This window comes from Fukomys damarensis, unplaced genomic scaffold (genome assembly GCF_012274545.1).
Source record: "Fukomys damarensis isolate Sample0158 unplaced genomic scaffold, DMR_v1.0_HiC HiC_scaffold_9, whole genome shotgun sequence".
Lineage (NCBI taxonomy): Eukaryota > Metazoa > Chordata > Mammalia > Rodentia > Bathyergidae > Fukomys > Fukomys damarensis.
In genome coordinates this window covers 37558964-37574579 of record NW_022900921.1, presented here as the reverse complement: position 1 = coordinate 37574579, position 15616 = coordinate 37558964, and the positions used below count along the sequence as shown (strand labels likewise).

Below are 15616 nucleotides of genomic sequence, written 5' to 3'. Positions count from 1 at the left end.
AGATTGTTCATTGCTTTTTAGCAAAAAGAAAACAATGTGAAAATCACTTCAAGATTAAGGGCCGGGGGTTTAGCTCAGTGGTTCTGCTACTTGCCTTGCAAGAGCAAGGACCCAAGTTCGATCCCCGGTACCAAAAAAAAAAGATTAACTATACAGGATGACAATATAATAGTTTGGGGGGCTGAAAGTACAATAGTGATTTCTAGAATTGAAAGAGAGGTGGGGTGAAAGAAATGTTTTGGTATGCTCAATGCATGCCATATGTGTGGTAATATCACCTAAATCCATTAATATGTACAATTAATGTCAGTTTTAAAAAATTAAAAACAAAATTAATTATAGCAATTCCACTTGAGGGTTTTTTATCCAAAAGAATATAAATCAGGGGCCTGGGATGTAGCTCAGTGGCACCGTGGTTGCCTGGCAAGCACAAGGTCCTGAGTTCAATTACTGGTACAAAAAAAAGAAAACAATAGAAATCACAAGAAAAAAATTGAACTCTTCAAATACTAGAGAGATGATATTAGCATGCCAACATTCACTATAACACTGTTCACCATAGCTAAGGTGTAGAAAGAACCTAATATCCATTGACAGATGAACAAAAGAGGATAACCTTAATGACATGTTAAATGAAATAAGATAATCACAAAAACACAAACACTGCACAATACCACTAATATCCTGTATCTAATATAGTTCAAATGCACAGAATCAGGAATAGAATGGTAGTTGGTAAGAACTGAGGAGAGGTTAGAAATGAGGAGTTGCTAGCTAATGGGTATAAAGTTTCAATATGCAAGATGAATAAGTCACAGAGATCTACTATACAACACTGTGCCTACACCAATACTGTATTGTAAACTTAAAAATTACAAGGATAGATCTTACATTGTGTTTGTAGTAAAAGAAAATTTAAAAAGAGATTATTAGTGTACAATGTAACATACATTCTCCATGTGAATAAAATTTTGTTTACAGAATAGGGATAAAACATACACATGCATGATTTTAACATCAGGCAGAAAAGAACACTTGAAATTTTCATAAAATAAATTGTTTCATGGGAAATTAAAGAAATAAAAACTTATTAAAAGTGATCAAAAACTACATACAGGTGTGTATTCAGTTAACTAATTTAAGTCAAGCCTTCAGCCTTCCATGTTTAACCACACACAATGCCTTCCTATATCCAATTATATGGATACTAAGAGCAATTGTGCATTATCTTTTTTAAAAGAAAATATACAGTGGGGCACAAAAGTGTTTACATAGTAAGTATAGTGCTTGACCTCAAAGAGATTCTAATGCATTGAAAGTTAAGTGTTTCATAACCAACTAATGCATAGATTTTAGCATAAACTATTTATCAAGGCCAATAAAACTAACAGAAAAATTAAGAAAGTTATTTACATAGTAATTCAAGACAAAATGTATAAAAGATGCAAAAACTAAAGAAAAAATATTGGATCAATGCCAAATAACTGTAACATTTAAGAAAAATACTTGAAACAAAGAATTTGCATATGAAAGTGGTCATTTTGGGGCATAGATTCTGAGGACTATAACAATAAAAATTACTAATCAATAAACGATATGACAGTATATACTAAAATTTCAATATTCATGATTACCACAATTGGGGAAAACACAATTATATTTTCTGAAAATTTTTTGAGGCTTTTCTAGTTGCTTTTTGTTTTTTAATTGAAGTGAAGGTACAAAGTTGGTTCAGAAGGTAAAGGACGATACAGAGAAAAACAAATACAACACGTTGCCACACTTAAAACCCACAATGGCAAATGTGTTTTTTTTTTTAAAGGAAATTAGTTTTTCAAAATGTAGAATGTGATATATTTTCTTCAAAAAAAGTATATTAACAGCCTTACTGAAAATAAAAATTCTGCATTTTCTGATTTATATTTTCATTCAAGAGATGAAATAGATTCTCAAAAGACCAAACTGCTATTAACTGTTCACTTCCATGCAATTACTGTATTCAAATGACAGGAAACAATCTTTTTTTTTAAATGAAGATTTTAAAACATTTAGCTAGTAGTCTTTTATGCAATCAAATACACCACCCTTGAGTATAAGGCTTTTATGACTTTTTAAATAAGCATAGGAAATTTCAAAATCAAATTGGCAAACACATTACTCAAGGGAAAATCTGCTCAATTTTGCAATACTACCCCCCAGTGGAAATTTCATAACGTACAACCAAATAGGTAGACACTGCAGCCTGGATAAATAATCTGTTGGGAACAATAAAGTGTAAATAGTATCAAAATGGAGTTATTCAAAACAAGTTTCTATTTTAGACAGTACTAAATTTACCCCTGACTCATTCATTCATCCCACTATCACCACACCTTTAAATCATGGAGATTAATACTAGTAAAGCACTGGTTTCCAGCTGAAGGGCTTGGATAGCAACAATGTTAGAACTCTTGCAGTTATGGAAAATACATCCACACTATATGACACTGTTAGCACTTCAATGTATGACTAAAACTATAGTAATAATAACAGTACCACCAACTCACACTAATAGGTGTTTATTTCACATTTTCAATGAGCCATTAGGTACATTGATGCATTTAGTCTCTATACAGCTTTTTAAGAGATTGGCAGTAACTGTTCTTACCTGCATAGGTGAAAAAACTTTAGAAAAAGACTGGGCCCTACCCCACGCCCCTAGACTATATGAAATGGCAAAATTGAGTCTACAACCTGGACCTACTAGAGTATCATTCTGCTCCTCTAATATCTATAGGCAACTTTTTTTTAATCAAAAAAAAAAAGTCATTTCTACTCAAGAAAACTAAAATCACATCAGAAGGTATAGAGAAAATTATAAGCCAGATATTATAGCTAAGGAAAAAATATTTTCAACTGAAACCATCAAAGTATTCCAAAGTGTGATGTATTTGTAAATTCTCCATACAAAACTTCAACTCATAGCCAAGAAAGTAGTTCTTCTGTTATTTTTTTAAATCTTTCCCTTTTTCTGCCATTTTAAACAAAGTAGTGGCTTGAATAGTCAATTAGATACTATAGAAACTTTTTCCTATAAATCAATCCTAAAGTTTGACTAAATAAAACTATATCGGAAATGTAGTAATCCAGGAAATCCAAAAATACACTTGGATCCTAGCAGCTCTTTTTGTCCTAGTATACACAGCAATTTTTTTTTCCAGTTTGGTTTTTTGAGACAGAGTCTTGCTAAATATCCCAGGCTGGCTTTGAATCCTCATCCTCCTGCCTCAGACTCTAGAGTGCTGGGATTCTACACATGCAACACCAAAACCAACTATATACCAACTTTTAACTTCTCACTTACCTACAAAGAGTAAATAATGTTATAATACTTTGCATTTGAAAAGTGCTTTATAATTACCTATACTGATTTTCATATACATCGATTCAAGGATTTGTCACCAACTAAATATCTACTACCAATGACATATCAGAACCGCTTATTTCCAAAGTAAAATGGTGCTTCCACTCCTACAAAATCAGGAAAACTTTCATATGTAGTAATTATGTGATATCTTTATACAGAGTAACCCAAGCAATATATATAAGGGTGAAAGAAGCAATATTACATCATGAATACATTTATGTTTTTTAATAATGCTTTTAAGGAAATTAACTACAGAAATGCAAAAAGAACTTTATTACCCTTGCTCCTACCTAAATCTCTCCCAGAGGTACCTGCCATTTCTTGTACTGTAACCATGCATTCCTATTTTTTATCCTTGATGCATTTTCTCCCATTTTGATAGTTTCCTGTAGCAAAAAAATATTACAATTCATTTTAAGGGTGGGAATGTAGCTCAGTGGTACAACATTTCCTTAGCAGGTGTGAGGTCCTGGATTCAATGTTCAATACTGCCCATCCCTCAAAAATGATAGAAAGGGAGATAAATGAGGATAGAAAATTCTTTAAAAGATGTGGCAGCTCCTCACTAAATAAACCTATTTTTTTCACTAAGTTTACTGGTATATTTTAGTTATGCAATACAGCTACATTCATCATTGAGATTTTTACATGATGTATCTTGGTTCTTATTTTTTCACTATTCCCCTACCCTTCGTTCACCTGTTCCACCCTACCCTATTTACAAAGACTTTGTTTCCACTTTCTTTTTCTCATATTTTTCCCTCTTTCCTTTCCCCAACCCTTCCCACTTCCCCTACTCCTTTATAACTTTGCTTCCTATTTCTCATTACCAATTATACAATTTAAACCTTATTTACACTTTTAGATTTTCACACCAGAGAAACTATTTGGTATTTACACACGTGTGTCCTATTTATTTCACTTAAGAGGAAGGCCTCCATATGCATGCATTTAGGTATAAATGTCTCTAGTTTCTCATTGTTTATGATTGAGTAGTACTCCATTTTATAGAAAAACCACATTTTTCTTTTTTCTTTTCTTTTTTTTTCTTTTTTTGGTACTGGGGATTAAACTTGGGTTCCTGTGTTTGCAAGGCAGGCCACCGAACCACTGAGCTAAATCCCCAGCCCTAAAAAAACCACATTTTTGTCCAGTCTCCAGTTGATGGGTAGTTGGGCTGTTTCTAAGTTTTAGCTATTACAAACTGTGCTGTTATAAACAAGGGTGCACATATATCACTGTGGTATGATTCCTTTAATTCTTTTGGAAAGATAACAAGCAGAGGAGTAATTGGGTCGAATGGGACCTCTAATCCTAGTTCTTTGAGTTATCTCCATATTGATTTCCACAGTGGCTGCACCCAACCAACAATAGAGAAAGGTTCCTTTCTCCCCACAATTCCACTAGCATTTGTTATTGGTTGATTTCTTGACATCAGCCATTCTTTTTGGGGGTAAGACAGAATCTCAGTGTTGTTCTCATCTACATCTCTCGAATGACCAGCGATGTTGGACATTTTTTCATGTTTGCTTTTACTTCATTGTCTGAGAAATGTCTGCTCATTTCAGATGCCATTATTGAATTGGGTCTTTAAATTTGGTAGGGATTTGGCGTTTTTTTTTTTTTTTAGTTCTTTATATATTTTAGATAGTAGCCCTTTGTCTGAGGAACAGCTGGTAAAATTTTTTTCCCACATTGTATGTTGTCTCTTAGTTCTGTTGGTGGTTTTTCTTGAAGTGCAGAAGCCCTTTAATAAGATGAGATACTTGATTCTTTGCGCTAGTTCCCGTGCTACTGAAGTTTTGTTAATAAAGTCTTTTCCTATGCCAATGTCTTCAAGAGTTCTGCCTAACTTATCTTCCAGAAAGTTTAGTGTTTCTGTTTTAATATTCAGATCTTTAATCCACTTGGGTTTTACTTTAGTACATGGTGAAAGATAGGGGTCTAGTTTTAATCTGTGACAAACTGAAATGCAGTTTTTCCAACACCATTTATTAAAGAAGCTATCTTGCCTTCAGTGAGGATGGTTGGCTCCTTTGTCAAAGATGAGGTAGCTGAGTATGCCTTCTGTTGTTTCTGCATCTTCTAATCTATTCCACTGATCTTCAGGTCTGTTTCTTTGCCAGTGCCATGCTGTCTTTATCACAGTGGCTTTGTAATATAGTTTCAAGTAAGGGATTGTGATACCCCCTGTCATGTGTCTGTTGCCTAGAATTGCTTTTGCTATTCTAGGTCTCTTCTGGTTCCCAATGAATTTTTGGATTGTTTTCTAAAGCTCAGGGAAATATACTGTTGGAATTTCAATTGGGATTGCATTGAATCTGTATAGGAGTTTTGGTAGTATGGCCATTTTCACTATGTTGATTCTTCCTACCCAGGAGCAGGGGATATCTTTTCATTTTCTTATATCCTCTTCGATCTCTTTTTTCAGAGTGCTGTAGTTTTCAGTGCAGAGGTCTTTTGCTTCTTTCGTTAGATTGATTCCCAGATACTTCTTTGATCTCTCTTTTTTTTTTTTTTTTTTTTTTTTTTTGGTACTGGGGATTGAACTTGGGTCCTTGTGCTTGTGAGGCAGGCTGTGGCACCACTGAGCTAAATCCCTGTGTAATTCTCAGTGTAGAGGTCTTTTGCTTCCTTTGTTAGATTGATTCCTAGATATTTCACTTTTTTAGATGCTATTGTGAGGGGAACTGCTTCCCTTCAATGACCTCACACCAGCAAGCCACAAGGGCCTTGCTGGTATGAAACACACAGTCAGCTCCTACCTCAGCCATTCTCTTGGTCAGAAACTCTCAGGCTCCAGATCTCTAGATACACTCCTTCACTTCCTGAAACACACAGTCAGCTCCTACCTCAGCCATTCTCTTGGTCAGAAACTCTCAGGCTCCAGATCTCTAGATACACTCCTTCACTTCCTGAAACACACAGTCAGCTCCTATCTCAGCCATTCTCTTGGTCAGAAACTCTCAGGCTCCAGATCTCTAGATACACTCCTTCACTTCCTGAAACACACAGTCAGCTCCTATCTCAGCCATTCTCTTGGTCAGAAACTCTCAGGCTCCAGATCTCTAGGTATACTCCTTCACTTCCTGCAGGTCTTTCTCAAGTCATCCTTCAGCACTTTCTAACCTAACCTGCTCATCCCAACTTTTTCTCCATAGTATTCCTATTATATTTTAAATAATACATACTTTATTCTGTCTCTCCCCATCTCCCTCCCCCCCGTCCCCCTAGAAGTTCCATAAAAGTAGGGACCTTGTCTAATTACCACTGTAATCTTCCAGCACCCAGAACAGTGATTGCCACGTAAGAGACACTCAAGAAATACTTTTCTGGATGAATAAATAAATCCAACTAGTAGTCCCTTAACTTTATGAGTTGTTTCTTTAATTAGGTTTTAAAAGTGATAAATAGCTAACAGTAATTCAAAAGTTTCCCCATAACCTGTGTTGGTGATCATCATGAAGACACTGAGGGGAGATGTGGGTGTTACACAGACAGCTCATCCATTGTGAGCTGGAATTCAGATGTGCTTGCTTCTGATCTTTCTCCTACTGTTATAGAAGTTTAAGATAATCAACCAGCACAAATTCCTGATTACTTAGAAAATATTATGCTTCTACTCACAGAGAATATACTGGTGCCTAAAGCAGCCTTTTTTTCTTTAAGCATCAACAGGAGCAACAAGTTTTAAATAAGGAACCAAAACCTCAGGTTCACTGATGAACTGATTTATGCAGTTCTTGAGCACAGTGCCTAGCACATGGTAAGCAAGAACAATAGTCCCATTCCCTCCCCTTTACAAAAGTCTCTATTTTTTATGTAATTTAATCTCACCCTAATTCTAGTGGATAGGAAAAAAAGTGACAAACACAGAGGTCATATAATTAGGCAACAGAGCCAGGATTTGAACCCTAACCTAATTCCACAGACAAGACATTCCCCACTGGCATTACCATTCAGCTGGCAGCACTGCACAGCTGTTTCAAATACAGACTGACAACAGTCCATGGGAATGGCAGACTGGGCACTGCCAGCTATCATGTAACTGCACCATAGAAAAAAGTCATGTCAATCTTACTTCACAGATCATAATTTAATTTACTCAAAGATGTTACTTCATTTCAGAGTACCAAACTTTCTGCTTTCTTTCAAAGAACATGTTCTTCTTGCTCAAATATTTGTAGCATGGAATGCCTTGTTCATGCTCTTAAGACAAAACTTGCCTCTCAAAAAATTGGTTGTGGCTCCCTTTCTAAGGAAACTTCAAAATTATTCAATTTTCAGTACCCACTTCAGATATATGCAAACCATCTCTGAAAGATGTAATTTATGCAAAACCAAATGTCACTTTTTTTTTTTTTCTTTTTTTTTTGGTACTGGGGATCAAACTCAGGAACCTGCACTTGTAAGGCAGACAGGGGCACCACTGAGCTAAATCCCTAGGCCCCAAATGTAACTCTTTAGAATGTAAACCTGAGGGCAAGAAATTCTTATATCTAAATTTAAATATTCCACAACGCATTATATTATGGAATACAAAACAGCATTCAAGTTAACATGAAATTTAAAAATCAGAAATGCTCTTAACTTTAGGCTTGACCAAAGGATTTAGCCAATGAACAAAAACTTTAAGAGCCCTATTGTTATGTCCCTTCTGCCCCAATAGTAGCAATAACTCAGATAGGAGCTGCACCTTCAGCCAGGATCCCGAAAAAGGAAAGACACAGTACAGCCACAATCAGAAGCTTAATGGCTAATGTGATTAGATCCAGGTATTGTGGCACACAACTTCCTCTAATCCCAGCCCTGGATGCTGATGCAGGAGGATTGTGAGACCAATCTAAGCAACTTATGGAGACCATGTCTCAAAATCAAAGTAAAAAGACCTGGAGATGTAGCTACTGCAAAGGCCCTGAGTTCAATCTCCAATAAAGGGAAAAAAACAAAAGAGCTACAACAGACTCATGGTGATTAAAGAACATAATACCTTCATGGCCTAGAAAGTTCAGAGGAAAAACTCAGACTATAAAGGAATAGGAAGCATCTATTAAAAGTTCTGCAGAAGCCTTGAGGGGAGCTTGCTGCCACTCCATCTACTCCACCCTACTCCACCTCCAGTGCCCCTGGCCTTCATTGAAATAGACCCATGATAATGGCCAAGCCCTCAGGGAGCTCGCTGCTCCTCCACCTCCTCCATCTCCAGCACCACAGGCTTTCAATAGAGCTAACCAGTGAGAACTACCCAGCAGCTCGGATACCTCTGCAGCATCCCCCCACCCCTCCCGTGCTCTCAGGCCTCCTGGTTGTGCCAGTTCCTGGATCCACACAGCAGAGACACAGGCAGTCATAAAGGTCATTTTACTGTGCTCCAGAAGATAGAACGGAAATGAACAACAGCAATAAAGGCACATGAGACCTCCACAGTTGGTAAGTTAGAGGGATCACCACCTTCCATCAGAACTTGGACTATCTTCAGGGGAAAGGAAGCTGGAACCTGCAGTAGAACCTTGTACAGTCCAACCCTGCAGGAGCTCAGGGAACTCAACTTGGGCCTTGTAGCCAGAAATCAGCCTGAATCTCAGGGGTCTACCATTGCCTACCTGAGACTAATTGCCCACATTGTCTATTGTGTCAGCAGAGATATACCCTGAAAGAGGCTCTTCAAATTATTTTCTCGCTTTTCCACTTTTTTATTTTTAATTTTTTATGTCTTCCCATTCTGCAAATTCTTCCTTTTTTCTCTTCTTTTTCCCACTCAGTCTCTTGCTCCCCCACATTACTCATCTCCCTTTTTGTTCCTGTTCCTGACCTAATTTGTATTTCTTCTTTTTCTTTTCTTCTCTCTTTTCCTTTGCTCTATGATCATTAGTTTCCAAGGAAAGTGAGTACAATTTATAGCTTCCCTATTTCTGTTAAATTGTTCTACTCTTGTCTTTGTTCTTGCAGTCTGTCTTTCCCTAGTCTTCAACAGTTTCCTAGAGTTTGTGTGATCATCTTGTGTTCTCTGACTTCATATGAAATCTTCTCTTATTCTTCTACCTATCTATTCCTCTCCTCCCTATTCCTTCTAAGCCCCAATCCTAAAGGGTAAAGTTGCTGTATTGAAGAGTTTATTCACTATAAACATATCTTGGTCTGCTCCTAGATTTAGATTTAATTCACATGGTTAAAGACCATAGATTAATAACTACCACAAATGGTGAATTTCTAAACTGTGCTTCATGCTATTGTGTTGCTGATTGTATCAATTGTGCTAAAGGGTTGTGACTGATTTAATGAGTTGTCCTTTCTGATATTATGAAAAAGAGTGTCTATGAGTCATTAGAGACTCAAAACCTAAAGAACAGCTATATCAGGAAAACCAAAGTACTAACCCAAGAATTAAACCAAGGACAACCCATAAACAAAAATGAAAATGAGAAAACACTTAAGCAAGGCACAAAGATAGAATACCAGTTCACCAACGGCAAATTCTAGGGGAAACAAGGTGGAAAAGTCTTACAATCAATGACCACAACACCCTGAACTCATAGCACAGGAAGTAACAAAACAGATTAATCAGTCTCTAGAAAAATTCAAAAGAGAAATAATTTCCCTGTGGGACTGCATAACTTTGTAATCTTAAATCCTAATCTCAACTGTGATTAATGTAAATTAACAGGTGAACATTTAGTAGTTCTGGGTAAATAGATAAAGACTGTTTCACTCCTTGTCTGCCCAGAAGGAATGTTTTGACATTCTGTAAGCATCTTGACTATAGACCACCACCCTGCCTATCCCCTTATAAAAAGGACCTCAGCCCCTGAGCTGGTGCCTCCCTGAGCTGCTTGGCTCTGGGAGTGCCGTCTGGACAGACTAGTAAAGGTCTGTTCCCTTTCCAATGTGTCCAGTGTATTCCTTCCTGGGTGAATCTCGTGGCTGTCGAGCTCTTCTGAGCAGTATAGTTGAGCTCTTTGGAGTGGTAGAATAGAGCTCCTCGGAGTGGTAGTAAGGCCCTTGGTCTTACATTTTGAAAGCCCTCAGCGGCTGTTGAGCTCCTTGGAGTGGTAGGGAGGCCTTAGGTCTTATATCCCAAATAACTACAGAGATGGTAAGCACAATGAAAGACATGAGAGACTCTAGAACAGAAACTGACAAAAAAGTAGATGAGCTCAGGACCATGACAGAAGTCATGAATGCCCAGCATAGGAAAGAAATGGAATCCATGAAACAGATCCAAACATTCGCAGCAGAATGAACTAATGTGAAGACAGAATTTTGGACATAGAAGATAGGACTGCAGTCAGTGAAGATGATGCAAAGAAGAATAACATTAGTCTGATAGGAATTCAGGAAGTAGCAAGAGAAACTACAAAAGCCTTTTAAAAACTGTTCACAGAATTAATGACAGAAAACTTCCCAAACAGAGGGGAAGAATTTGACATACAGATAAATGAGGCATATAGGACTCCAATTAGCCATGGTCAAAAAAAATCTATACCTAAACATATAACAGTCAAGATTCCAGAAACACAACAGAAGAAAAAAATACCACAAGCAGTTAGAGAAAAGAAACAAATCATATGCAAAGGAAAGCCCATCAGAATCACAGCAGACTTTTCAACACAAATCCTCAGGTCAAGGAGAGCCTGAAGTGAGGTATTTCAAGCCCTAAAAGAAAACAACCACCAACCTAGACTGATATATCCTGCAAAATTCTTTTACAATGGACGGGGAAATAAGATACTTCCATGACAAAGAACACCTGAGAAACTTCATGAATACCAAATCAGTACTCCAAACAATTCTAAACAATATCCTAGGAAAAGACAATGAAGGTAACAACACCATGAGGCCCAACAGAGCAAATCTATTAGGTGAGGCAAGAAACTAGAGAGAGAGGGGGAAAAATTAAAATGCGCCAACAACAGGACAATAGCATGACAATGATAAGTCAATACACATCAGTTATAACTATCAGTGTCAATGGCCTTGTCAGTTATAACCAATCCAAAAAAAAAAACAGACTGGCAGAATAGATAAAGAAGCAAAATCCAACAACACATTGTATACAACAAACACACCTAGTTCAAAAGGAAACTCAAAAACTGAAAATGAAAGCATGGAAAACAGTTCTCCACACAACAGGTGCCCAGAAAAAAGCAGGTGTAGCTATCTTATTCGCAGACAAAGTAAATTTCAAACCAAAACTGATTAAGAGAGACAAAAATGCCACAATCCAAGAGGAAGAGATGACAATAATAAATATATATGCACCTAATATTAATGCCCCCAACTATATAAAACAAATAGCAAGGGACATGAAAAATCAAATAAACACTATTACACTTGTAATGGGGGACCTAAATACCCCACTATCACAAATAGATCATCTAGACAAAAAATCTACAACAAAAATAATAGAATTGAACCACGCTTTTCAACAAATGGACTTAATAGACATCTACACAGTGTTCCACCCCACAACATCAGAATATAACATTCTTTTTGGCTACACATGGGTCATTCTCCAAAACAAACCACATACTAGCTCACAGAATATGCTTAAATAAATGTAAAGGAAGTCAAGTTATCCCATGTAGATTATCAGACCATACTGTAATTAAGCGGGAGATCAAGTAAAAACTTCACAAACACATGGATATTGAACACTCTCCTGAATAATCAATGGGTCACAATGGAAATTAAAGAAAAAATAAGACCATTTTTACAAATAAATAATGCCAATACAACATACAGCAATCTATGGGACGCAACAAAAGCTGTTCTACGTGGAAAATTCATAGCAGTGAATGCCCACAATAGAAAAACAGAGCAAGCTCAAACAAACCTAATGAGGAATAGTAGGCTTCTAGAAAAAGAAGAGCAAGAAAAATCTAACACTCGTACAAGGGAGGAAATTATAAAAATCAGAACAGAAGTCAATGCAATGGAAACTAAGAGAATGATACAAAAAAAATCAATGAATTGAAGAGTTCGTTTTTCGAAATACTAAATAAAATTGATAAACCCTTAGCCAACCTTGTCAAAAAAAGGAAAGAAAAGGCTCAGATCCATGCCATTGGGAAAAAAAAAAAAGATGAAGTCACAACAGATCCAGCAGAAAACCAGAGGATCATCAATACCTACTTTGAGAAACTATAGTCTAATAAAATGGAAAACACAGAAGAAATGGTCAGATTTCTTGGTACTGATGAATTACCAAAGGTGATAACAAAGAAGATAAAAAAAATTCTAAACACCCCAATTACAATCAGTGAAATTGAAAACGTAATTAAAAGTTTACCAATGAGGAAAAGCCCAGGTCCTAATGGCTTCGCTGCTAAATTCTACAAGACATTTAGAGAAGAACTACCGCCACTACTCTTTAAACTTTTGAATGAAACTGGAAGGAAAGTAATACTTCCAAATTCATTCCTGGAAGCAAGTGCTACTTTGATTCCAAAACCAAGGAAAGTCCCAACCAAAAAAGAGAACTACAGGTATGGGAACCCGCTGGCATTGAAAAAGTAACTTCTTCTACTATTGAGGCATTGACACAATCTATGACTCTATTTGGCTTTTCTGAGACAAGGGTCTCAGCTATACAGATGAAATTGACCTGGAACTCACTGTGTAATCCAGACTGGGTTTATGGGATTATGGGCGTTGACCTGGAGCTCACTGTGTAATTCAGACTGGTTTTATGGGATTACAGGCATGCACCACCACGCCCAGCTCAAGGACCTTGTTAAATTTGTTTGTTCTTTGACCTTATGATGGGAGGAACTCAGATAGCCAAAGATCTGATCTTCTCCCCTAAGAGTCAGAAAATCCGGTGTTTGTATACAAATAGTTGCTTGCTGCTTCCTGTTGGGCTGCCTTTAAAAGGAGCTGTTTCTGTGAAATAAATTGGACCTCTTGTCTCCATACTATTGAGTGTGCTGTCCTTTCTCAATCCTCACTCCCCAACTCAGGTACGTTCGTGTTGTGACGGCTGGATGGCCACATACAGGGCAATCTGCTTAATGAATATAGATGAAAAATTCCTCAATAAGATACTAGCAAACAGATTACAGAGGGTCATGAAGACAATCATACACCTTGACCAAGTTGGATTTATCCCAGGGATGCAAGGATGGTTCAACATACGTAAATCAATAAATGTAATACACTATATTAACAGAGCCAAGGACAAAAACCATACAATCATCTCAATATACACATAAAAAGGATTCAACAAAATCCAACACCCATTTCATGATAAAAACTCTGCAGAAAATTGGAACAGATGGTCTTTATCTCAACTTGATAAAGGCTATCTATGAAAAACCAACAGCCAACATCACATTAAATGGCCAAAAACTGAAAACATTCACATTAAAATCAGGAACAAGAGGGCAGAGCATTTAGCTCAGTGGTTCTGCTGCCTGTCTCACAAGTGCAAGGACCCAAGTTTGATCCCCAGTACCAAAAAAAAATAGGGAACAAGACAAGGATGTCCACTATCACCATTCCTGTTCAATATAGTTGTGGAAAGTTTAGTCACAGCAATAAGACATGAGAAAAAAAATTAAAGCAATAAAGATAGGAAAGGAAGTTAAACTGTCATTATTTGCTGATGATATGATACTCTACACAGAAGACCCAAAAAACTCTGCCAAAAGACTTCTAGACTTAATTGACACTTTCAGCAGAGTAAGTATATACAAGGTCAACACTCAAAAATCAATAGCCTTCTTGTACACAAAATAACACTCAATAAGAGAGAAATTAGGGAAACAATTCCTTTCACAACAGCATCCAAAAAAAGAAGTATCTAGGAATCAATCTAATGATGGAAGCAAAAGACCTCTACACTGAAAGCTACAACACTGAAAAAGGAGATCAAAGAGGATATAAGAAAATGGAAAGATATCCCCTGTTCTGGGTAGGAAGAATCAACACAGTGAAAATGGCCATACTACCAAAACTGCTATACAGATTCATTACAATCCCTATTGAAATTCCAACAGTATACCCCCCTGAGCTTGAGAAAACAATCCAAAAATTCATTGGGAACCAGAAGAGACCTAGAATAGCAAAAGCAATTCTAGGCAACAGACACATGACAAGGGGTATCACAATCCCCAATCTGAAACTACTACAAAGCCACTGTGATAAAAATAGCATGGTACTGGCAAAGAAAAAGACTCGAGGATGAGTGGATTAGATTAGAAAATACAGAAATAACTCCAGATGTACTCATCTACCTCATCTTTGACAAAGGAGCCAACCATCCTCACTAGAGGCAAGATAGCCTCTTTAATAAATGGTGTTGGAAAAACTGTTTTTCACCTTGCCACAGATTAAAACTAAATACTTATCTTTCACCATGCACCAAACTAAAATCAAAGTGGATTAAAGATCTAAATATTAAAACAGAAATTCTAAACTTGCTGGAAGATAAGTTAGGCAGAACGTTGAAAGACACTGGCATAGGAAAAGACTTTATGAACAAATCCTCAGTAGGACAGGAACTAGCATAAAGAAGCAACAACTGGGATCTCATCTGATTAAAAAGCTTCTGCATTGCAAAAGAAACCACCAACAGAGCTAAGATTCAACGTACAATGTGGGAAAAAATTTTGCTCCTCAGACAAAAGATTATTATCTAGAATATATAAAGAAATCAAAAAAATTAGGCCCCTTAAAAACCCACTTCAAAAGTGAGCATCTGACAGATGAAAACAACACTGAGATTCCACCTCACCTCACAAAGAATGGCTGCTATCAAGAAATCAAACAATAACAAATGTTGGCAGGGTTGTGGGGAGAAAGGAACCCTTCTCCATTGTTGGTGGGAGCACAGACTGGTGCAACCACTGTAGAAATCAATATGGAGATACCTCAAAGAGCTGGGACTAGAGGTTCCATTTGACCCAGCCATCCCTCTGCTTGGTATCTTTCCAAAAGAATTAAAAGAATCATACCACAGTGATATATGTGCACCAACGTTTATAGTGGCACAGTTTGTAATAGCTAAAACTTGGAAAGAGCCCATTTGCCCATCAGTTGGAAACTGGATAAAGAAGATGTGGTTTTTCTATAAAATGGAATACTACTCAGCCATAAAGAATGAGAAACTAGATTCATTCGTAGGAAAATGGATACATATTGGGGATATGCTCCTAAGTGAAATAAATAAGTCACACACATGTAAATACCGAATAGTTTCTCTGGTGTGAA

General features: G+C 36.9%; 1 protein-coding gene across 2 annotated transcripts in view; it reads right to left on the bottom strand.

Annotated features, from left to right (window-relative positions):
- Positions 1 to 15616, bottom strand: part of Hsd17b4 (hydroxysteroid 17-beta dehydrogenase 4) — an 87427-nt gene that overhangs the window by 65467 nt on the left and 6344 nt on the right. The window lies entirely within an intron of this gene.